Here is a 25,534-nt window from a genome sequence, read left to right as displayed (position 1 = left end):
GCGTGTTTACAGAATTGCGGGGAGGCCAATCCGGCTGGGACGCTGTGAGTAAAAGGAAGTGTGATGAGGACACGAGCTGGAAGGGTGAGCAGATCATGCAGTGTCCGGGAGAGCTGGAGATCAGTTTAGAGTCTGTCATAAATGGAATGGGAAGCCCCAGAAAGGTTTTATATAGGTGAGACATAGGATTTGAGTTTACTTTAAAACATCTCTCAGGCTGTTGTATGGAGAACAGAGTGTGGCAAGCAGCAAGAGAGATCATGGGAAAAGCCAGTGCTCCTGGTGTTCATTTAGAGAGAGATTTTTTTTTCCTCTAACATTCTTTTGTTTTTTGTTTTTTGGAGACGGGGTCTTGCTCTGTCACCCAGAGCCTGGTGTGCAGTGGCGCAATCCTCAACTTCCCAGACCAAGAGATTCTCCCACCTCAGTCTCAGGAGTGTGTAGGATGACAGGTATGCACCACTGTGCCTGGCTAGGCATTTAACAAATTTTTAATTCTGTAGAGATGGGGTCTCCCTATGTTGCCCAGGGTGGTCTTGAAATCTTAGGCTCAAGTGATCCTCCTGCCTCAGCCTCCCAGAGTGCTGGAATTATCGACATGAGACTTTGTGCCCAGCTATCTCTAACTTTGACGTGTGTGAGCCTCTGCCCCACATTCCAATTAAAGAAACCGTACCTGATTGCGTGGAATTCTTGAGGTTTGATTAGTTTAAGCTACAGATTTTCTTAACCTTGGAGAGCTTTTCTGTTTGTCTTTTAAATGTAGAGAGCAATTAGTTGAAGTGAGGCCTAAGTAGCTGTAATTTTGTAGAAACTCCCTGGGTGATTTTAATGGGCAAAGAGGGTGAGAACTCTGTAGGACCAATTAGGGACCCCCTTTCTTTCTTCGGGATTACAGTAAGTATAATATATAAGGCTCAAATTCTCTCCTCCCCCAGAATTATGGAGGCAAAGGGCAGTGCAAGGGGCAACAGGCTTTGTCTGCTTCTGGTAGGCCACCTTTCACATGACTGTGGCAAATAGTGAAGACAATACCATAAGTAAGAGCTAGGAAAAGTGCCTGTCTTGGCTGTCCATCAGATGACAATGGAATAGGTGTGGAAGGCTGCTGCTGGCCTTCACCGTCTTCGCCACTCACAGTCTGCCTTCTTCCCCTTCTCTCAGATCTTCATTCCCCCAACTCAGTTCACTTAACAAATAAAACCCCAGGCATGACTTGTTTTCTCAGCTGCCCTTGGCAATCACATAATTTCCATCCTCTCTGCCCCTGGTGGGAGGGGAGGAGCACACCTGGCCAGTCTCCAGCATGAATTGCCTAGTGATTGCTCCACTGTCTCCCTATCACAGCTGCAAGTACCTTGTAGATTGCAGTTTTCTGCTGCCAGACTGTGGTTTTAAGGTCACGTTCACTAACCCAAAGCACATTCCAATGGGTTTCAATTTCCAGCTGCTCCTGTGAGATCCAGGCCACTTTTCTCAGTGCTGTCTGCATCCAGCCAGTGCCCTGCCTCAATCCAGCAGCCCGGATTGCTCAGCTTTGGAAGCCAGTGAGGTGGGTGGCAAGTTGTTCCATATACCACGTTTCCCTCTGTTTAAGAAGTTTGAAAAAGGTATAAGTGTTTGTGTGGTGTTCAGGCTGGCATTCCCACACATATATTTGAAGGATGTTCATCACAAGTAAAAGAATTGACAGACTCCTGGAGACCATGGATGCACTGGAAGCAGTTCCATGCATTCCTTGTATGCACTAAAGACACTCCACTGAGATGCTTTTCTGAAAGCATCAAGGGCTGAAGTAGGGAGTGGTTCTGCCTGGGTGTTCTGATGCCATCTGTGAAGGGCTGGCCTTCCCTGGCCCCAAGGCTGTGACTCATTAAGAGCAGAGACCCTGGGAAGTTCACCCCTCAGCTGAGTGGGCATGTTCCAGGCACAGTGCTCAGTGCTAGAGAGACAGATGTGAGAGAGCTAGAGATGCTTACACATTCCAACATCATTTAAGGGTGAAGGTGAAGGCTGATTTTGTTTCCTGCCTGCCCAACCTGCTTGGGGTGAATTATTTTGCCAACTATAAATATGACTTTAAGGATTTGGCCCCTGGGGCTGCAGGGGGTGGGAGGTGGATGGGGGGAACTTCATATCAAGGCTTCACATGTTATGCTAGGGCACGAAGGTGCATTCAGCAAAGGCTCAGTGTTAAGCAGATTCTCTACCAAGGACTTTGTGACTATAAATCAGGGTTCCCACCACTGCTGCAAATCAGGCAATGTCCACTTTAGCTGGCTTTGTTGGGTGAGGGAAAGGACAGTGTGTAACCTTGGAAAAGCTAATTCACTTTGTCAAGGGGCTGGAAAAGGATCTGGCTAGACATGTCTCTTGTCAAGAGTAGCATTAGCGATTGTCTGAAATGAGGGTCACCTCAAGGTTTCAGCTGAAGTAGCTCTGCTGATTTCTGGGTTGAAGTTAGTAGATTTGGTGGAAATCACAGACATGACTTCACAGCCTGAGATTCCCTGGGCTCACACAGCCACTGTCAGTGCTGCTGCAGCCTAGACCAAGGCCTATAGGTGTTCTTGATCTTGCTCTCATCTGTGCAGTGGAAAGATGCAGGTATGAGGTGTGGGAAAATCGAACAAAATGACAAACACAAAGGCTCTTGTAAGATTCAGGGGCTTGTGTGAATGTTAGGAGGCAAGGTGGTTACCAGGTGGTTGTGCCCAGTGCTGCAGGGAAGGGGCTGCTGAGGGGCGTCCTAAAGTCTTGTGTCCCAGCTCCTAGGAGCCTAGGAGGAGGAGAGGAAGTTGCAGTGCATGTGGCCTCTGTCCTCTGGGATTTCCAGCTCCTGGGGCAGGGTGATGAGGGAGTGAGAAGGCGTGGCCTCCCTTTCCTGAGAACAGGAAGAAAGAAGGAACTAGTTCTGCTTCTCCTTTGAGGGTGTGCTGTGCGTGGAGTGTGCAGGGCAGAGCTTTGGCATGAACTGGCAGTGGTCTTGAGCAAGGCATGACTTTTCTGGGTTTCTGGTTCCTCTTCGGTAGGCACTGTCTCTGTTGGCTCTGCCCACTTTTATGTCTAGTGATTGTCTAAGAGTTTTAAAACCTACTTGTGAAACATCCGTAGATTAACGTAAAGAAAAAAGGCCTTATTTAAGTCATCACTAAGTTCTGCCGTTCAGTGGTCATCAGATATCAGGGAGGGAGGGAATCGGCCACACTTCTTGGCCCCACTTGTTGATCCTTTACAACCCTATGAGAGGTATGGTGCCCCTTTCCCAGTGAGGTGCCAGGTGCCACTAGAGCCAGGGAAAGGCTGGGAAACCACTTTCTCAAACAGCTTCAGCTTCACACAAACAAATAAGCACATGGAGGCTTGTGTTATTATGAAGTTTAGCTGCGGAAGTGGGCAGGTGCCAGAGGATGCAAATCATCTTACACTTTTACAGCCCAAAGTCACTGGCAACAGACCTTAGAAATGAGCCATTACCTTCATTTTGCAGGAAAGGAAACAGACCCAGGCAGGTGAGGAGATTTGCTTCACTTCGATGGCAAAATTGAAATGAGAACTCGAGATGTCCACCCCTCACTCTCATTTGTAGAAATACTCTGTTTCTAAAATGAAAGAATACTTGCTTGTTTTTGCCCTTGTCTCCCCTTTTCCTTAGTCCCTCTCACTGCCAGCTACTTTTATTTCTGTACCATGAAGCACCTGCCTGTCTCCATTCATACAGCACCCACGTTCCTCAAGCTGTTGTTCCTACAGGAGGTTGGGCTGTGTAGACCAGACAAATGGCTTAGACAGCTGATTTCTGGTTAAACCTGCCCTCTGCCCTCATTTCAAATGTCTCCCATCCCGCCTTTTTTTAATCTGTTTATAAATATGTTGGTAGGGCAACCTCCTAGTTCTATGCCTTCACCCACCTTTTCACCTTAAAAGTAGCAAATCCTGGGTCACCATTACAGGCAGTGGTCAAGGTGAATGTTGGGAAAGTCATCTCACTTCCCAGGCCTCAGTTTTCTCATAGCTAAAATGAAAGAAGGAAAGGAGCCCACAGTTAAAAGCTGGAGTAAAGATCTCTAGATCTTTCTTTAACTTCAATTTATTAAAAAATTTTAGAGATGAGGTCTTGTCTGGCCTTGAGCTCCTGGATTCAAGTGATCCTCCTGCCTCAGTCTCCTAGTAGCTGGGACTACAGGTGTGTCCCACCATGCCTGATGGAGCTTTCTTTAGCTCTAACATCCAAACTCCACAAAGACATTGATCTGCTCTGGAGGAACCAGGGAGCCTTTTCCATTTACCCACCATAGGTCAGGCAATAGGTGTTTTGCAACCAAAATATAGGGTCCCATGGCAGCCCCTTAAGCCAAGCACAGGGCCTGTGTATTGACACACGCCATGTGCCCATAGAACTGCCCTGCTCAGAGCTACACCAGGGACTCGAGACACTCCAGCTGATGTAGGAAGGAGTTAGGGCCGGGCTCATGAGAAGGGTATTCCTACCTCAGTGGCCAGGGCTCATGCTAGGTTGACAGTAGTCCCACAGCCCACCTCATGCCCACCCCTCTGTCGCCAGTATCTGTTTAGGAAGAAGGACTGACTTCGCTAGTGCTGGTTCTTCCATTTCTTGAGGAAAGATTGCGCAGTTCAATAGGGAGCTTCAGGTTTCCAGAACAGATTACTGACTGTTTTGGAGTCTGCAACTGACCCCACTGACCCCTGCTTTTGGGGACACAGTGGCCAATCCACTTTCTTCTGTTCATCTAGCCTTGCCCCTTCACTTCCTCATAATGAACCTCCTTCATGCCTCAGATCACCGACTCCATTCCCGGCTCATTAGCCTTGGGTGGCATCTTGGGCCATGATAAAAAAACAAAACAAAACAAAAAAACCCAAAAAACTCCCTCCAAATTGCCACCAGAGTCTCTTGATGTCTCAAGAAGAACGTGTAGCCGGAGATGTTGAGTGATCCTCACCTGAGTTGCCTAAGAGTGGGAGATTCTCTTCTGAATTTAATTTTTAAGACAGATTTTCTTTGTTTTATAGTATAAATATGCTCTGGGCCTTGCACCATTTCAGGTTTTGGATCTAATTCCCAGTCCCTTTATAACCTTGGCAGCTGGCTTCGCTTTCATCAGCCTTTCCCTTTCCCTGCTGGTAGGCCTCTCACAACCCCACTCACTCTTCATACCACACAAATGAGTTCATTCTCAGCCGCATACCCTCCATGCGCCTTCTGTTTCTCCTGGATCTCTTTATGATGGTCTAGCTTCTTCAGGTTCATGGATACTTTGAAAAGTCGTCTGTGAATTCTTTCTTACTATGTCATTCAAAGCATTCAACTCCCTGACTCTCTATCCCTTCCTCTCTCCATTGTAACAGTTGAGTTTGCTTGTGTTTCATCCTTCCATCCATCCATCCATCCATCCCTCCATCAGCCCATGTGTCTATTTTGTGTCAGTCCCTGGGGACAAAGAGATGACATGGTGAGTTACTGTCCTCAGGACATGGCAGTGTAGGGCTGCGGAATAGGATATATAAATGAAAAACTAGTGAGAGTGCAACTCGATATGCACAAGACACAGAGGCTGTAAAATGAGACATATTGGATAGTAAATAAGGAGCTGGGAAGGATGTGCTGGCAGGAGAGCTGGGCACCCTTTAAGCAGAAGGAAAACCATGCACCGGCCTGGGTGGATGTAAAAGCATGCTGCATGCCAGAAGCACTGAGTTTGGAAAATTGTTGAGGCACGAAGCAGGAGAATCTGGGGATAGGGCAGGGATTGGTGAGAATTAGTCTGGAGAGTCAGGCAGGGTCCAGGGCTTCAGAGGCCCTCTATGTTATGCTAAGGCTCTCAAGCTCATCCTGACAGTCCAGGGGCTCCCTCAGTGGTTGGTTTTAAGGAAGGGAGTGACATGGTGAGACTAGTTTGGAGAGCACTCCGGCAACACTGCTGAGGATCGGTTTCATGGGTGACTCTCCAAGACAAGGAGGCCTGTGGGGAGTAAAAGTCAGAATGATGTTACCAGGGAGGAAGAGGACACATGCAAGAGGTGTTGTGGAGGTAAAGTTGGTAGCCCTGAATGATAGGTGGAAGGAGTCTGGGGCTGCCATCCAGGTGTCCGGCTTGAAAATGTGGGTGCACGGGAATTCTGTGCCCACACCCAGTGTTGTCTAAACTAGCAGCCATTCTGCCTCAGGCCTTCCTCAGTTGCCCCTGTCTTCCGTTTTGTTACCAACACATAAATCAGGCCTTCATTTCTTACCTAGATTTTTGAAATATCCTGTTCATCTCTTTCAGTCCCTCCTACAAAATGCTGCCAAGGTAATCTTCCAGGGACAGCTGAACAATTCCCATTGCATAGTGAATGATGTCGCAGCTTTTTGCATCACCATCAATGTTCATAGCTATAGGAGACTTTTTTTTTCCCGTAGAGTCCAATTTTTGAGAGAACATGAGGCATGCTGTATGTGTGAAGTAATTGAATGTCAAGTCGTCTTTAGGAGGGATGGGGCACGGAATTCCTACTCTGAGGGCAATGAAGGCAGCAGACAGGGTGTCTCCAGGGGTGACCCCAGGTGATCCTGCCTGTGCCCATCATTTTTTTCCAGGTGTATCTTCCACTTCTCCCCTGGCCTTGGGCTTTCGGGTCTGGTCTCATTGTTGCCCAAAATTGATCCCTTTCTCACTTGGGTCTTTGCAGACTGCATTGCCTCCTCCTGGAATACTTTCACTTGCATTCCTGTCTGTTGAAATCCTACCCATCTTTTGATATCCAGCCGAAAGGCAAGGACCCCATGAATCCCCTGTGGGAATGGATCCTTCAGAAGCACTTTCCTTTCTATGGCATTCTGCACATTTACTGTGCACAGCACCTAACATATCTTGTATTTTATCTCCCCCACTGGACCACTAGATTGGGAGCAGAAATGGAAAACTGGAGGTCTTAATCCTGGGTCCTGGGTCCAGCCTGTGAATGTGTTTTGTTAGTTTGCATGATTTTTTCCCCACCAAATTTAATTTATTAAAAAATTATTATCTATGTTAAATATACAGAAAAGCTGACAATATGATATAATAATGTATATTTGGGACTTATCACCAAGAACGAACAGATTTGCTGCTGACACCTCACCACCTACGTTTTAAGAAATAAAATATTACACATACATTTTGAATACTAGCCCACACATTCCTCTCTTGGAGCAGGTCTTTGAGCTGTTTCTTAAAATTTAGAGTTAGTCGCTGATATTTAGAAATCAAGAGATTTCACGTAAGAGTTGGCCTCTGGCTGCTTTCCTGCCAGTTCTCAGCAGGCCATCACGGGTTCCCAGCCCCATCCTGGCCCTCAGAGCCTGGCTGTCAGGTGGTGAAAACCTGAGTCTGGCACCTGAGTTCCTCATCTGCTGTCCATACACGTTTCCTAGCAGGCGGGGTACCTCCTCATGCCCCTCGTCTTTCTCTGCACCACTGCCCAGGCTGTGCCCCCTGCCTGGACAGAGGAATTCAAGGCCTCATTCAAGCCCCACTGGTTCCTGTGGCTTTTCCCAGTGACTTCAGCTCAGCTCCATTCTCTATACTCATATACACCTAGCCGTTAAGCCGATGACTGAGCAATTGCCTGTGTTTTCATTCATTCCTTTGACAGGTACCCTGCAGAGCCACCTAGGTGGAGGAAAGGGACGCAAAAATCCCCACTGGGTCAGGCTTCCTTGCTCTTCCCTCTGAGACTTGCTGCCCCCGTGTGGTGCATTGCGTGAGGTACAGCGAGGCTTGCTTGGTGCAGGAGGTCTGCCTGCCTGGCACCCTCAGTTGTGAGAAGGGATGGCGCATTTTGTTGGAGGCAACACTCCGAGTCCTTTGTGCTTTTCCAGTTGAGACTGCTGGCCCATCCAATTTATTCCTCTCTTTCTGTGATCACCGCTCACTGCCCATTGGAGGTATAACCTTTCCCATCACTTCTCTTTGAACATTGCCCTCGTTGGTCAATAAGAGTGGGGTTTCACTCGACTGAAAAACCAAGGGGAAAGACTCTTGTCCCGGATTCCACCACCCTCCTATCCTTCCCATGCTATTTGTCATAAACATATGGATGGTGGGCATGCCTTGCAAGAGCAGGACAGGTGCTGGCTCCTGCATTTTGTTCAGTGGATGGGGCAGGAGGGATGTTCCATTTTTCACTCTACCCCACTAGCCTAGTGCAATTCCACCCTGATGCTGGTGCTGGTCATCTGTCCCTTGGTGTTTTGAGGTGGCAGAAGCCTTTTCATCTGGGCCAGAATGTTTTCCCTTTTTCCGTTCAGAATGAACTTTGAAACTGTCTCCGTTGTGGTAATCAAATTCAACTGATTAACCATTCATAAATTTTCTGTGTAAGAAAGAAGCCATCTTGATGTTGAGTGTGACCCTCATCGTGGCTGTGATATACAGCCAGGTCCAGAGGCAGACAGCTTCCCTTCCCACACTCGGGACCCACAGCAACCTCTGCACCCACTTCAGGTAAACTCTGTCCCTAATCCCCCTGAAAGTGTTTCTTTCGACCGTTGCTTCTTTGGTTGGTTAATGACTATGTCATCACTGAAGTTCCCAAACTTGTCTTTGTTGGCCTCCCCTCCTCAGGGAAATTGAGAGGAATGTGGGGACCAGTGATAAAAGGGGAGATGTAGGGAAGGAGAAGCTAAGGAGATGGAAGAATAAAGGAAGAAAGGATGTGATTTAATGGAAAGATGGATAAAAAAGGAGAGAGAGGCAGTTAAATCTGGGGATGTGGGATAGCAGATTTCTACTTTTTGAGCTGAGTAGGAGATAAATTTTCTGGGAAGCTCACCCTCGTTCTCTTTATTTGCCCAGAAACCCATGGTATGGCTTCATTGTGTGATTTGAAAGGGTGAAATGCAGGGTTATGAATAACCAGAATGACCAGCACACACATACCCAGGTGTGTTCTACAGACCTTCTAGGAAATTGGCACTGAAGCTCCTGGAGGCTAAATGCATTTTTGCTTTTCTCTCCCCTGCTCAGGGCCATTTAGTAAGGCATGCAAACCTTTTCAGGTGCCCCTCAGGGATTCTCTTGGGTTCTAGGGAGTCCCCTGCATGGAATAGGGCAAGAAGGAGATAACCCAAGGGAGTTGGGGCTCTCTCAAGGAACGGCACCCCATGCTCCAGTGCTCTGCTGTGCCACTGACAAGGCAAATTCAGGCTGAGTGTTTCAGTGGAAAGATAAGGACTTTCAACGCTGACTCCCTGGTAGCAGGTCTAGTCACTAATCACTTAGTGTGACCATGAACAAGTTTCCTCCCGATGAAATGGAAATAGTCGCCTCACATCAGAGGTTTCTGATGAGTATTAAGTGAGGTAATATATGTCATATGTAGGTCAGGTTGTAGATGCCTGAAACATACTAGAGCTTATTCAGCCTTCATCCACCCTTCCTGACCCTCCCACTACTCTGCCCACCCCTAAATCCTGGTTTCATGGTACTCTTCTAAATTGGAGATGGTGATATCTGGAAATGAAAGGGAAAGGAGGAAAGTATATATTAACAGAAGCCACGCCTCCCTCCAGGTTAAGCGTTAAAGCATTTATTGCTCTTTTCATTGAACTGTGTGAAGAAATGGGAGATTAAAAAAAAGAAATGCTTTCTCATTTAAGAGGGGAAATGGAGCTCTGGTAGTCAAAAGAGATCCTCAAGTTAAAAGAGACCCCAAATTGTTCAGAATTAGCCACTGATATTCGGTAACAGCAAATCACATTGTCAGTTCTTTGGTATATGGTTAGCACAGAAAGCTTCTGGTTGGGCCAGTGACTGCACAGGTTTTGATGACACAAGGAAGACAATAAGTTGGCCATTGTGTGAAAGGGAGGAGGCAGGACCTGGGCTTGTGCACTTGTTACCTTCTGTATGAAGCCAGGAGGGTGGAGCTTGATGACATCTCCTAACAACACCCACATGCACGTCTCTGTCATCCTTAAATCACTGAGTCTTGGACTTCAGGGTCTTCTTGTGCCGGTCCACAAGGTATAAATTGGCCTGAGCAGGAAGCTCACTATTTCCAGCAGGAAGCCAATGCAGCCTATCAGGGCTAAAGGAAGGCTCCATCTGGAATCAAGGCAGAAGCCTCTCTCTTTGCTCAGGGTGTAACTAAGGTTATCATAGCTTTGGTGAGGCGTGTCATCTGAGATGTAGTGGAACTGACCTCGTATTCTTGGGGCCTTCTTGGGGTCCTGTAGGGCCCACAAGACCAGAATGTGGGCCCGGGCCATGTTGCCAACATAGACTGTGTTGACTGTGGATAACTTGCTGACACTTGACAGGATCCCATTGTAATGGGGCCTCATTTGTAGTGGCAGAAAGGATTGGGCTTCTTTCCTCATAGATATACATGGGTCTTAAGGCACAAATGTACAAGATACCGCTATTTTTCAGTGTTCACCCATTAGCTGCCAGCACAGCCTCCTCAGCAAGCTTTTTGCTCTATGTGTATGGAGCAGACCATATGTTTTCCAAAGGCTCTTATTTGTGGCCATTCTGGATGATCTCATTGTAGGAGTTGGGCCTGGCTACCTCTATGATGCTGGTGTGGATGAAACCTGGCATACTAGCTTGGACACAGGTTCCCAACAGAAGTTGGGTACCTGCCCATGAAGAGTATGCTGTCAGTGTCAGGAAATATCCCCATGGGGCTGCAGCCACATGCACAGATCCATGTGCCCCATTCTCCACTCCCAAGTGCAGTGGTTGTAACACACTCGGGTTACCACCGAGTGTTGTATTCTTCTGTGGCTCTGACTGAGATTGGGGCCATGCTACAGCCATAGGAAAAACATAAAAATAAAAAGAAATGAAGATTTGGGCTCTAGACAGGAGGAATTTCTAGACTTTTGGGTTTTGTGGACGTGTGTGTGTGTGTGTGTGTGTGTGTGTATACTTTAATTTTGGAGAGGAACCTAGAGTTATCACTTTATATTTTGACAAGTAAGAATATTGCAAAATTATGATTTTTTCATTGATAACATTAAAGACAGAGTATTTAAAACTAAAAAATCAGGAAACTATACTCTGAGAATATGGACAGTCCCAGTCCTTAGGCACAAAAGGGCAGTGGAAGAATTCACATCACACACACACATTCACAGTTGTATATAGGCAATACACACTCAAATATATACATGCAATTGCTGGTATTTTTCTCATTTTGTTAAAGACTAATAAAACTTTTTCTTTTTTTGTTGAAGACTAATAAAACTTTGACTAGTAAAACTAAATCCCTAGAGTCACTGAGCAAATAGTGGGTTTGGGGAGCTTCTGGATACCCACACACTTTTCCTGATTGTGTGTTCTCCAGGCAAGCTGCTTCCAATTCTGGTTGTGACTCCATGTACCCAGTTATGTAAAGAGGGGGTGATGGTGATAAACCTTCCTTCTACTTAGTATTCCAAACCCTGCACTGGCATTTCCTGTGGAGCCTGGTGGAGGAAGGGGGGCGGGGATGGGGGTGGGGGGGAGTGTGCCCTCTGCTGGTAACACCTGCATGGGGAGGACCTTGCAGCCTCCCCTGAGCTGTGTGAAAGCAAAGCTCATGGAGGTATCCAGAGCATCTTCCCTTGAAGAAGGAATAAAAATCCTGGGCAAAAGATCATTTTTATTTGCTTATTTTTGTACTCTTGGCTCCTTTTACAGTCTCTGTGCAATTTGAGTTTCTGGAGAGACAGTCTCATCTTTTCAAAAATTAATCTAGTGGCAGAGAAAATATGGAGTTAGTTTACCTTCAAGTGGTAAATGACCAACATTGTGAAGTATTCTCTAAGCCTGCGAGTGATAATGGTTTTAGGAAACAGATGCCTCTAACACTTCCCCTGTCATTTCACATCCCCTGTTGTTGGGAGCTGTGGAGAGTAAGAATTAAAATGAAAAACTAGTTTTCTTAGCACACTCCTTGCACTGTAGGGGAGACTTACAGGTTATGGGTAAGTAGAAACTGAAAAGGTTTTTTTATTTTTTATTTTTTATTTTTTTTGAGATGGTGCTGGAGACTCAAAAGCAATTAGTTGCATTAGAAAAGGCATCAGAGTAGACTGAATGTGGAGGGCCAGACCAGCAGTGGGGTGCTATGGTCCTGAAGAGACTGGGCTCTGGGAATCAGAGGCTGAGACTACATGACAATATATCTTAAGCCAATGTGTCTGTAGGTTTAAAGTAGATTGGAAAGCCACAATTTGCAAAAACCACCCAATATTTAAGGAATGTGATGAAGCCAATAATTCAGGACTTATTCCTTCTTGTGTTGTAATTTTTGCCCTGGCACCAGAATATGAAATAGCTTCCAGGAGTTCCAGCTATAAGCTTGGAATTGTCTGTGTGATTGCCATCACATGGTGACAACACTCAGAATCTATATTGGACTTCTGTTGTATTCTCACCACTCAATTTGTCTTTTAGCAGTTTAATGGGTACATTTTAGAGTCTTCCATTTTGTGTGGAATTAGATCCTCCCCTTGAAATGCTGTAATTAACATCACTTAAAAAAAAACTTGAATAAAATATTGAAACAAAAAAAAAAAGAAAAGATACATTTTTCTCACCACTATATGGCGCATACTCTAAAACTAACCACATAATTGGACATAAAATAATCCTCTGCAAATGCAAAAGAACAAAAATCAAACCAAACACATTCTCAGGCCATGACACAATAAAAAATAGAAGTCAAGACCAAGAAAATGGCTCAAAACCATGAAATTGCATGGAAATTAAACAACATGTTCTTGAATGACTTTTGGGTAAATATGAAATTACATAGAAATTAAACAACATATTCCTGAAAGACTTATGGGAAAATAATGAAATTAAGGCAGAAATCAAGAAGTTCTTTGAAACTAATGAAAATAAAGATATAACATACCAGAATCTCTGTGACACAGGTAAGGCAGTGTTAAAAGGGAAATTTATAGTACTAAATGCCCATATCAAAAAGTTATAAAGTTCTCAAATTAACAACCTGACATCACAACTGAAAGAACTGAAAGAATTAGAGATGCAAGAAAAAAATTCAACCCCAAAGCTAGCAGAAAACAAGAAATAACCAAAATGAGAGGGGCTAAACTGAAGGAAATGGAGGCATGAAAAACCATTTAAAAGATCAGTGAATCCAAAAGTTGGTTTTTTGAAAAAAAAAAAAGATAAAATAAATAAATAGTCCACTAGCTATACTAATAAAGAAGAAAAGAGAGAAGATCCAAATAAACACAATTAGAAATGACAAACGAAATGTTACCATTAACCCCACAGAAATAAAAATAATCATCAGAAACTACTATGAACACCACTATGCACACAAACTAGAAAACCTAGAATAGATGATTAAATTCCTGGACATATACACCCTCCCAAGACTGAACCAGGAAGAAACTGATTCCCTGAACAGACTAATAATCAGCTCCAAAAATGAGTCAGTAATAAATAGCCTACCAACAAGAAAAAGCCAAGGACCTGATGGATTCATAGCTGAATTCTACCAGATGTATAAAGAAGAGCTGTTACCATTCCTACAGAAATTATTCCAAAAAATTAAGGAGAAGGGACTCCTCCCCAACTCATTCTATGAGGCCAGCATCATCCTGATACCAAAACCTGGTGGAAACACAACAAAAAAAAGAAAACGTCAGGCCAATATCCTTAATGAACATCGATGCAGAAATCCTCAACAAAATACTTGCAAATGAATCCAGCATCAAAAAGCTAACCCACCACAATCAAGTAGGCAAATGAATCCACATCAAAAAGCTAATCCACCACAATCGAGTAGGCTTCATCCCCAGGATTCAAGGTTGATTCAACATATGCAAATCAATAAATGTAATTCCTCACATAAACAGAACTAAAGATAAAAACACATGATTATCTCAACAGATGCAGAAAAGACTTTTGATAAAATTCAAAACCCCTTCATGTTAAAAACTCTCAATAAATTAGGTATTAAAGGAACATACTTCAAGATAATAAGAGCCATCTATGACAAAACCACAGCCAACGTTTTACCAAATGGGCAAAGGCTGGAAGCATTCCCCTTGAAAACTGGCACAAAACAAGGATGCCTTCTCTCACCACTCCTATTCAACATAGTATTGGAAGTCTTGGCCAGAGAAATCAGGCAAGAGAAAGAAATAAAAAGTGGAAGAAATAAAAAGAGGAAGAAATAAAAATAGGAAGAGAAGAAGACAAACTATCTCTATTTGCAGACGATGTGATCTTATATCTAGAAAACCCCCATAGTCTTGGCCCAGAAGCTCCTTCAGCTGATAAACAACTTCAGCAAAGTTTCAGGATACAAAATTAAAACACAAAAATCACTAGCATTCCTGTACATCAACAACAGCCAAGCCAAGAGCCAAATCAGAAAGATTGTCCCATTCATAACTGCCACAAAAAGAATAAAATACCTAGAAATACAGCTAACCAGGGAGGTGAAAGATCTCTACAATGAAAATTACAAAAACTGCTCAGAGAAATCAGAGAAGACACAAAAAATGGAAAAAAAAATCTCATGCTCATGGATGGGATCATTAAAATGGCCATACTGCCTAAAGCAATTTACAGATTCAATGCTATTCCTATCAACTGACCAATGACATTCTTTATAGAACAAAAAAACAACTATTTTAAAATGTATAAAGAACCAAAGAAGAGCCTGAATAGCTAAGGCAATCCTAAGCAAAAAGAACAAAACTGGAGGCATTAAATTGCCTGATATCAAACTATACTACAGGGCTACAGTAATCAAAACAGCATGGCACTGGTACAAAAACAGGCACATAGACCGGTGGTACAATAGAGAGCCCAGAAATAAGGCCACACACCTGATCATCTGATCTCCAACAAACCTGACAAAAACAAGCAATGAGGAAAACACTCCCTAATTCAATTAATGGTGCTGGGATAACTGGCTAGCCACATGCAGAAGATTGCTGCTTGACCCCTTCCTTATACCATACACAAAAATCTACTCAAGGTAGATTCAAGATTTAAATGTCAAATGCCAAACTATCAAAACTCTGGAAGACAACCTAGGCAATACCATCCTGGACAGGGGAAAGCACAAGTATTTCATTACAAAGACACCAGAGGAACAACAAAAGGAAAAATTCACAAGTGGGATCTAGTTAAACGTAAGAGTGTCTGCACAGCAAAAGAAGCTATCAACAGAGTATACAACCTACAGAATGGGAGAAAATATTTGGAAACTATACATCTGACAAAAGTCTAATATCCAGCGTCTATAAGGAACTTAAACAGATTTACAAGAAAAAAACAACCCCATTAAAAAAATTCAAGGGGGCCATCCTTTCTGAGGCCAAACTAATAAATAATTTAGTGAGTGAATTGAGAGAAGGGATGGTCTTCCTTGAGATCCAAATTTGATTTCACAAATATTTCAAAACAAGAAGCAAAAATATAAGAAACTATGAAGAAAAGATAAGGGACTTGGAGGATAAATCAAGAATAACAAAGTGTCACAAGCAGTAAAAGGTATTAATGGAGAGAAGACAATAATTAAACCAAGAATAGTAGATTATTCCTTGAAGTGTAATAAAAGGCTCACTGTTTCAGGTTAAACCATGCTCTCTCAACAGAGGTGAAAAGGGGGTGATAGTGTCCCTAATGGGGCAAATATTTGTTCTTGGGGGAGTGAATAAAAATCTCACTCTCTTTATGTACAAAGCACAAATACAGTACATAAACAAATATACAATATACCTGTGCTATTAAAATTGTATGAGACGGCGATTAGGAAAAAGTGTCTAAAAAGGCTCCATAAGTGGGGATTGATGAAAAAATGGAGAAATACTGGACTAGAGTGAAGAGAAATAAGAAACATTGAGGCATCTGCTGGTAAAAATTTTGAACACTAAGGAGAAAGAGAAACATTTTACAAACATCCAATTAAAAAGAGCATCTTATCTACAGAAGAAGAATGATGCTGGAATTAGACTTTTTATCTCCTGTGCTGGAACAGACGGTGGCATGGCAGTTAAGGACTACTGAGAGAAAGGACTACAGCCCAGCAATGCTGTACCCAGCCACGATGTGGCCCTGTGTCAGGGTGAAGGAAAGATACACAGCAATTCAGGCAGTTTATCTCCTGTGTTCCCCACAGAGAAACCTACTAGAGAGAAGACTTTCCAAACATTATCACTTATGTGAACCTGAACAATTCATGGAAATGGGAAGAAAAGAACACAAACCTCTGGGGTTCACCACTAGACTTTGTGATTCACTGGTTTGGGGTCTACATTTTCATTTTTTACAAGTTCCCAATTAATGCTAATGCTGCTAGTCTAAGAACACACTTTGAGAAACTTTAAGGTGTTTCCTAATTTGTTTGTGTGTTTGTTTGTTTGTTTTGAGATGGAGTTTGGCTCTTCTTGCCCAGGCTGGAGTGCAATGGCATGATGTCTGCTCACTGCAACCTCCGCTTCCCAGGTTCAAGCAATTCTCCTGCCTCAGTCTCTGGAGTAGCCAGAATTACAGGCACCCGCCACCATGCCCGGCACATTTTTTTTGTATTTCTTTAGTAGAGACAGGGTTTCACCATGTTGGCCAGGCTGTTCTCGAACTCTGGACCTCAGGTGATCCCCCCGCCTCAGCCTCCAAAAGTGCTGGGATTACAGGCGTGAGCCACCAAACCCAAAACGATGACTTCAAGTGAAATAATGTATGATAAAATTAATTTTATCATAGGCTAATTGATATGAACAAGAGTCACAAAAACATCACCAAATTTCTAAATAAAGATTCAACACACTTAGAATATTAAACTTAGAAACAAATGTGAGCTGTACATACAATTAAGAAAGCCTAATAAAACCTAGTAAGATTATTATTCACCTAATTTTTGGTGAATCAGTGGGTGATCGTGGTCGCAGTTGTGGTTAAGTTAAACCAAGGAATAGATGTTTGCAAAGAAAAAATTGTAAGGAGCACCTCCTACTACTACACAGTTAAAAAATCAACAATGACAGACACTGCAGGCTGGCTGATCTATTTTGTACTCTCATCGTTATTGTCTTGCATTTGTATGATTACTGCATGTTTTATGAATTTTTATTTTTCAATAATTTGTATTCATTCACTCATTTTCCAACCCGATGATTCCAGTTCAGGGTGGCAGGTGGCTGGAACCTATCTTGGCAGCTCTAGGTGCGAGGCAGGACCCAATGTTGGACAGGACCCCATCCGGGGCACAGGGCACAGCCTCGCACTGAGACCGTAAAGATGTCAGTTCATCTAATTTGCACATCTCTGGGATGTGGGAGGAAACAAGAATATCCAGAGAAAACCCACACCGACATGGGGAGAATATGCAAACCCCATGCAGACATTGGTCTGCCAGAAATTTTTTAAATTAATATTATAATAAAATGATATTATTTGAGGCTGGGCACAGTGGCTCATGCCTGTAATCCCAGCACTTTGGGAGGCTGAAGTGGGTGGATCACTTGAGCCCAGGAATTTGAGACCAGCCTGGGTAACATGGTGAAACCCCATCCTCTATAAAAAAAAAAAAAAAAGTTAGCCAGACATGGTGGTACACACCTGTAGTTCCAGCTACTCAGGAGGCTGAAGTGGGAGGACTGATTGATCCCAGGAGTTTGAGGCTGCAGTGAGCCATGATGGCACCACTGCACTCCAGCCAGGTTGACAGAGCAAAACTGTGTCTCAAAAAATGAAAAAAAAAAAAAAAAAAAGGATGTTATTTGAGAACCTGCTGTATTTGCAATGTAAGAATCACAGTAAGAGGGACGTAGAAAAATACAGTATATTACTTCATAGATTTTGTCCCTGCACCAGGGACAAAAGTGATATCCCTGATCTGATTTATACTGAAATGAATGTGAGCTATACATACATTTAAGAAAGATTAATAAAAACAAGTAAAATTGGGCCGGGTGAGGTGAGGGTGAGCTCACCTATACATCAGTCCTGACTGGGTGGGGCCACCTGTGTGGAGAGTTACTGAATTAGGAATTTAATCATTTTGATTGTTTTTGTGAATAGCAGTCCATTATCATAATCTAATCAATTCAAAAGAGACATGATTATCTTATTTTTTGAAACCCCATTCATAATTTTAAAATCTCTTTTATTTTCTTAATAAATTATACAACTACTAAAAAAATTCTAAACATTGCATTTAAGTGTAGAAAAGCTCAAACACAGCTGTACTTGGAGGCAGAGGATTGCATCAATTCCTGCATTCCCTGAAGAATCATTATGAGTTCAATAATATCAAATGCAGAAAAATCTGGTATTCAATAACTCTTAAAATAGCATAAGCAGATGTGTTGTTCAGAATGGGATTCTTTTTGTATTGGTGAAAAAAATTTGTGAGTTTCTGGACAAGGCTATATACAGTGGTCCTATGATTTATGCAACTGCGCTTCTTGAACATTATGAAAATTAAAACAAGTGACAATACTTGTAATTTATCATTAAATAGGGTGAGGCCTTGGAAATTGTCAGCATGTTTATCATCCAATTTCATGTCTGAAGGTCCCTGGAGAGTCCTATGACATGCTTGCAGGAAGCTTAATTGTCTTGACCATTGTCAATAGCGGCCCCCATTCACTAGGAGAACCAACAGAGCAAAACCAGATTTTAAATAATCTGGACTGGTGGTGCCACCTTGTTGAGAGTTACTGCTTGAGGTAATTTAATCATCTTGATGGTTCTGCATGAAGTTAGGAGTCCATTATCACAACCTAATCAATCTAGAAGTCATGAAGTCTCCACCCACTAATTAAGGTGACTCAATATAAACCTGCCTCCTGTGCCTCCACATTAGCTCATTTGGAAGACCTGGCTACAGGTGGTCGTCTCCTTGGCTCAGAGTCCGTGCTGCAGCTGAGGCGTCTGTGTCTCTCTGGTTCCGAGTGGCCGCCATCATGTTCTCCTCCTCCTCACTCAAGGTGGCTGTGGTGTGTGTGAGCAACATCAACAGGAGCATGGAGGCCCACAGCATCCTCAGGAGAAAAGGGCTGAGTGTCTGGTCTTTCGGAACGGAATCTACTGTGAGGCTACCAGGACCAAGACCCGGTCGTCCTGTAGTTTATGATTTTGCAGCAACATATAAGGAGATGTACAATGACCTCGTCAGGAAAGATAGAGAATGTTACACCCATAATGGGATCTTACACATCTTGGGAAGAAATGAGAGAATCAAGCCCGGTCCAGAAAGATTTCAGGAGTGCACTGATTTCTTTGATGTCATCTTCACCTGTGAGGAGAGTGTCTATGACACAGTGGTGGAAGATCTGTGTTCCAGAGAACAGCAGACCTTGCAGCCTGTGCACGTGATCAACATGGACATCAAAGCATAAATTCTGAAGATGCTACACCCTGGGGAGCTTTCCTCATCTGTGAGCTTTGCCAGTGCCTGCAGCAGTCAGATGACATGGAAGACAGTCTGGAGGAGCTGCTGTTGCAAATGGAGGAGAAGTCAGGAAGAAGCTTTCTTCACACCGTCTGCTTCTACTGAAGATCTGGGCTGGCTTTGTCCCCTTCCTCAGTAAGAACTTAGGCATGGGACTTTAGTCCAGATTTATTGTGAGAAGCATCTGCAAAGACCTTCCACCGAGTGCTGTTTGTATTACTTTTGTACATATCACCTGGAAAGGGACGATTACCAAGGAAATATTTTATGGGAAATGAGAAGGACTAACAGTTTTAAAAGCACTGAAACATGCTTGGCATTGTTCTAGGTGCATTACATAGAATAATGAATTTAGTGCTTATATAATTCTACAAGGACGCTATCCCACCATGACTGCATTTTCCAGATGAGCAAGCAGAGTTGATAATGGACTGCTGGAAAAATGATTTGTTTAAGGGTACTCAGCAGATAAATAACATTGTATAGATAAGCACCTTTTAAATGAACTTTCTTTTCACAATTTGAGGGCTATTTTTTTAATTTTTAAATTTTTTAAGTTAGTTGAGACCAATGAAGTGTGGTATATTAACTTAAATGTTGTTCTTCTTTAATAAGAGTATAATATTACATGTTTAAAGAGATAAATGTTTTTACCTATAGATCATATCTTTTTTACTAGTGCTCACTTTAATAGATAAAATCCAAGTTGGGTAATGAGATAAATGTTTTTACCTATAGATCATATCTTTTTTACTAGTGCTCACTTTAATAGATAAAATCCAAGTTGGGTAATGAACTACATGTTATTGTAAAATTTGGAGTTATCTACTCAAATAATAGTTCATCAAATTAAATGAAATAAAAAATTTTTTAAAAAGTATATTCTTATTTCTGTTTGGGGGATGGATTTCAAACTACTAAGTGACATGCTTTTGTTTAAACCTTATGAATTACACTGAAAAAAAAAGGGATCTTTCAGAGTGGAAATTTTATTAAGTTTAAAATGTTCATTGCTTTGAGCATTGAGAACATCAGGTGATAAACCTAATGATGTTTTCAAGGAGAAACAAGTGAAACACTTCATAATCCTTGGTAGTGGCACTAAACCATGTTTACCCATAGAGGAAAAATAGTTCCGAAGTAGTTGTTCATAGTTGAATTAATTTACATGTTATCTATTGAACTAGACTGATTATGGCAACCTAAAATAACAGCAGAGATTAGCTCTCAAAAGACAATGAGTTTATTTGAATGAAGGATTGGAATCAGGAATGCACTGGGTATAACAAGTCACAGGTGTATCCTGAGAGGTTTGGGTAAGGGGAAACTTTTAAAGGCAAAAAGAAGTCCACAGAAGCTGCTTGGAAATAAATGCATTGGTCACAGTAGCTGATTGCAGGAGTTGGCATTAGCTTATTGGTGCAGACAGCCATTGCTAGGCATGTGTTCTTGCGAGAACATTTTATCTGGAATGCTGCAGTCTTGAAGAAAATGCAGTTATAGAAATACGTGTGGACATGCAGAATGAGCAAAGTGTGTAAGACCTGCTGATGGTGTAAAGCATGTAGGATGTGCCATAACCTCTTGTGGGTTTTAGGGAGTCCTTCTGAGAGTTCTTATCTCAAATATACAAGCATGGGCTCCCCTCCTTCATGACCTTCCAGCTCCACTTCATCAGCCTTCTCCACTGTGAATTCAGCCTTTTTCACGTTTTCCATGCTGGACTCCTGAGAAGAAGTCCCTATGTGCTGCCCACATTTAAGGAGTGTGGACTTGTGCTCTACTTCCCTGTGGGTGGATTATCCACGTAAATTATGTGGACTTACTCCACACAGATGTGTCTGTTCTCCCCCTCATGAATGTATGTATTCAGTTATTTCTTCATAGCAGTATGGAATCTTGGATATTTATTTTTCTATGTGGGGTTACAGTTTGATCCTTCTTTGTTTTGTTGCTCAAACTGTTGCTGTTTTGGCCATCACAAGCGCTTTCAGTTGCCTCCTGGACCCTGTCACGCGTCCCATCGTGGTGTTTGTTTTGTTTTACTTCATTTTTCATGGGAAAGGAAACTCACTCTGACATTATGAGATGCCCCAGGTTCATCTTATATATTTCCAGCCTCAGTCCCAGAATCAACAATTTCTCCAAATCATCCTGTTTGTATTACTGGAGGACGATGAGAGTGATCAAAATCGGGTGTGCTTGATGCTACTAAGGTACCAGCGTTTTCTGTCCTGCATCCTTTGGCTACATTTAATTTTTTTCCCCTTGTCTTAATTTTCAGTTTGATTGTGAGGCATCTACATATAACTTTCTTTGTTTTTAAGCCTCCTTGAAGTTCCATGAGCTTTTTGAATCTGTAATTTTTCAGCTTTTTACCTAATTTGAATAATTTCACAATTATTGCCTCAAAAACAAAAATCAGTTCCATTCTTTCTCGCACCTCATTTTGAGACCCAAACTACACATCTGTTAGACCTTTTGATATTGTTCCTCCAGTACCTGAGGATCTCTTTCTTTTCTTTTTTGTTCTTTTTTTCTCACTTCTTCAGTTGGATAATTCTGCTGATAGACCTTATGGTTAATTTTTAGAAGTAGGATTACTGTAGTCAAAGAGAAGTATAGGCCAGAACAGTGGCTCATGCCTGTAATCCCAGGACCTTGAGAGGTTGAGACAGGAGAGTCGCCTTGAGGCCAGGAGTTCAAGACCAGCCTGAGCAACATAGTGAAACCCTGTCTCTACAAAAATATAAAATATAGAAATTAGCTAAGTGTGGTGGCACACACCTGAGTCCTAGCTACTTATAAGACTACTTGGAAGACAGAGTAAATGTGTTTTTAAATTTATTAGATATTCAAGATTCCCTCCATAGAGGTTGTAACGTTTTTCATCACCACTGGCAAACATGCCTTTTCCCTCACAAACTTGCCAGCAGGGTATAGTGTCAAGCTTTTGAACATTTGTCAATCTGATAGTTTGTCAGGTACAGTTGTGCATCTGTAAAAATAGCTTCCAGCCATTCTCTCTGCTGAACACATGTGCCATTCCCCTATCATGATGTGCAGTCTCTTACCCATCCCCCTTTATCCAGGGACATTGCCTTACAACTTACTTCAACCAACAGACTGAGCTTGAAGTATTACATACTCTGCTTCATGGATTCGACTGTGTAAAAGCACAAACAAGCCACATGGTGATTACATAATCCAGGTCAGACCTCTTGGGGTGATTGGGACATGGGGCCGGAGCAGTGGCTCACACCAGTAACCCAAAAATACAAAAATTAACCTGGTGTGGTGCCATGTACCTGTACCCAGCTACTAGGGGAGGCTGAGGCAGGAGAATTGTTGAATCCTGGATAGGGTGGAGGTTGCAGAGCCAAGATGGCACCACTGCACTCCAGCCTGGGCAACAGAGCGAGACTCAGTTTCAAAACAGAAGAAGAAGAAGGAGGAGGAAAGACTGGACATGGGAAGTGAAGAGGGAGAGGAAGTAAAGGAGAGGAAATAAAACAATTACAAATAAAGCTGTTAACATACTTATAATGTTAAGTTTTTTTCATGAAATATAAAGTATTTCCCTCATTTTTTGAGTGTTTTATTAGTTTTCTTATGGTAATTTTAAAATGGAAGAAAAAACACACATACACAAATACAGAAAACCAAACAAAATAAAGGAGTTGGTTAAGAAAATATTATAAGGCATACATCATGTAATCAAGAAATAGAAATTTGTCAGACACACCTAAAGCAATGTTCATTTGACCGGTCCTTATCACAATATTCTTCTCTCTGGCATAACTCACTTTTATAGTTAAGATTTATCTTCAAATCTTCCTGAAATTTGTATCCAAATGTCAGTTTTCATCTTCAATAACCATGTGAACATCCATTTGCCTCTTTCTCTGGCTACTTCCTCAGGAAACCATTGTATTTTCAATACATAAATCTAAATCTCAATTTCCCCACTTACATAGTAGATAGTCAGATGTAGGAGGTCACCATTACAACTTCCATCAGAGCTCCCTCCTCTACCCAATAAGCCAACACTAGAGAGGTATTCAACAACCTAGAAAGTCTTCTCACTATATCTGCCTCTCACACATAATCATGCCCCCATACTTCCCACACCCTGATTTTTAGTGATAATATTAGCCTCACCTCTCATGCTTCCCCACACCCAACTACACGCCACAGTTCTTAGCAATTCTGTGCATCCACACAGATTATCCACCACACCCTCAACACCTCACCCTCCAACTGCATCTCTACCACACCCCACCAGAGACAACTCCATGGCCATAGTCATCAAGAACCTACCACCAGATCAAATCTGAAATGCCCAACTATAAGACCACATCTTGCCATTCACTTTTGCTTCTTTATTTAAACTATATGGTTGTTTCACCATGCATTGTTCCACAACCCATGATTTCCAGCTGTCCCTACTTCTGTTCACCCCTTTCCGTTCAAGCCAGGTTTCATGGTTTATCATCACTATACTACATTCCCTTTCAAACTCCTCAGCATTTCTGCACCTTTCTTCTGTCACGTACCATCCATGTCCAAACAGAGAAAAGAGAAACTCGTAACCACCTTGTCATGTTTTTCCGAAATGGATAGGCTGGAAAAAGTAGTATCTATGGGACAGTCTTACTTTTATCTTCAGAAGAGCTTCAACACTATCACAAAACCTACACTCAAGCTTGTATTCATACTTTGAAACAATTATCTATGCCCAAATATCCTCGTTCCCCCACTTCAGTCAGCATCCTGACTGCCCACTGACAGCTGGATGGCCTGCTTCAGCTACTGACAGAATAGAGAAACTACTTCAGTGAGAAACACCTCACTGTCCCTCACCACCAAACTTCCACTTTCTATGTATTTGACCCAGCCACCCTGAAAGTCATCAGGAAATCTGAGAGTGATTCAAAAAGTCCTCCTTTCTCATCAAGAAGTCCGCTCATGTCAAGCTCTAACATCCCTCTCCCATGTGTCCATTCCCCTGCCTTTTCACAGACACTTTTCCTCCAAGCTTCCAACCTCTCCTCCAATGAACTACTGTACCCAGCTGGGTTCCCCACTTCCAGTCTTGCCTCCTTGCCACCTACACCCAAGAGGGAAAAGAATATTTTCTTAAAACTTTGATGTGAAAGTTGTTACTACCAAGATGAAGTCCACTATCGTCAGATCCAGGTGAACTGGAGCTGGAGGGTCATGAAGGAGGGGAGCCCATGCTTGTATATCTGAGATAAGAACTATCACAAGGACTCCCTAAAACCCACAATATGGCACATCCTGCATGCTTTACACCATCAGCAGGTCTTTACACACTTGCTCATTCTAAGATGGACACATCGATTTCTGTAACTGCATTACATTCCAAGACGTATTCCAGATAAAATGTTCTCTCTCAAGAACACATGCCTAGCAATGGCTGTCTCCACCAATAAGCCAATGACAACTCGCAGTCAGCTTCTGTGACCAATAAACTTTGTTTTAAAGTAGCTTCTGTGGACTTCTTTTTGCCTTTAAAAGTTTCCCCTACCCCAACCTCTCAGATGTACCTATGACTTGCTATACCCAGTGCATTCCTGTTTGCAACCTTTGTTTAAATAAACTCATTGTCTTTTGAGAGCTAATCTGTGCTGTTATTTTAGGTTGCCATAATAAGTCTAATTCAGTAGATAACATGTAAATTAATTCAACTATGAACAACTACTTCTGATCTATGTTTCTCCTATTAACGAATGTGAACGTGGTTTAGTGCCACTACCAAGGATTATGAAGTGTTTCACTTGTTTCTCCTTAAAAGCATCATTAGGTTAATCACCTGATGTTCTCAATGCTCAAATCAATGAACATTTTAAATTTAATACAATTTGAATCTCTCAATATGAAAGATTGCTTATTTCAGTGTAATTTATAAACCTTAAACAGAAACATGTGGCTTAGTGGTGTAAAATGCATCCCATCCCCCTAAACATAAATAAGAATACACTTTTATTAACATTTTATTTGATTTTTATTTGGTGACTTGTTATTTGAGTAGATAATTCTAAATTTTACACAATCTGTGGCTGTCCAACTTGGGTTTTATCTATTAAAG

The 25,534-nt window shown here is 42.4% G+C and overlaps 2 pseudogenes; one reads left to right on the top strand and one right to left on the bottom strand.

Annotated features, from left to right (window-relative positions):
* The first annotated feature begins 505 nt into the window (after positions 1-505).
* On the top strand, positions 506-22,661 carry LOC101021310 (annotated as a pseudogene).
* Positions 9,983-10,701, bottom strand: LOC116274683 (annotated as a pseudogene).
* Positions 22,662-25,534: the final 2,873 nt, after the last annotated feature.

The sequence above is a fragment of the Papio anubis genome, chromosome 1 (assembly GCF_008728515.1).
Source record: "Papio anubis isolate 15944 chromosome 1, Panubis1.0, whole genome shotgun sequence".
NCBI classification, from domain to species: Eukaryota; Metazoa; Chordata; class Mammalia; order Primates; family Cercopithecidae; genus Papio; species Papio anubis.
This window is presented reverse-complemented; position numbering and strand designations above follow the sequence as displayed.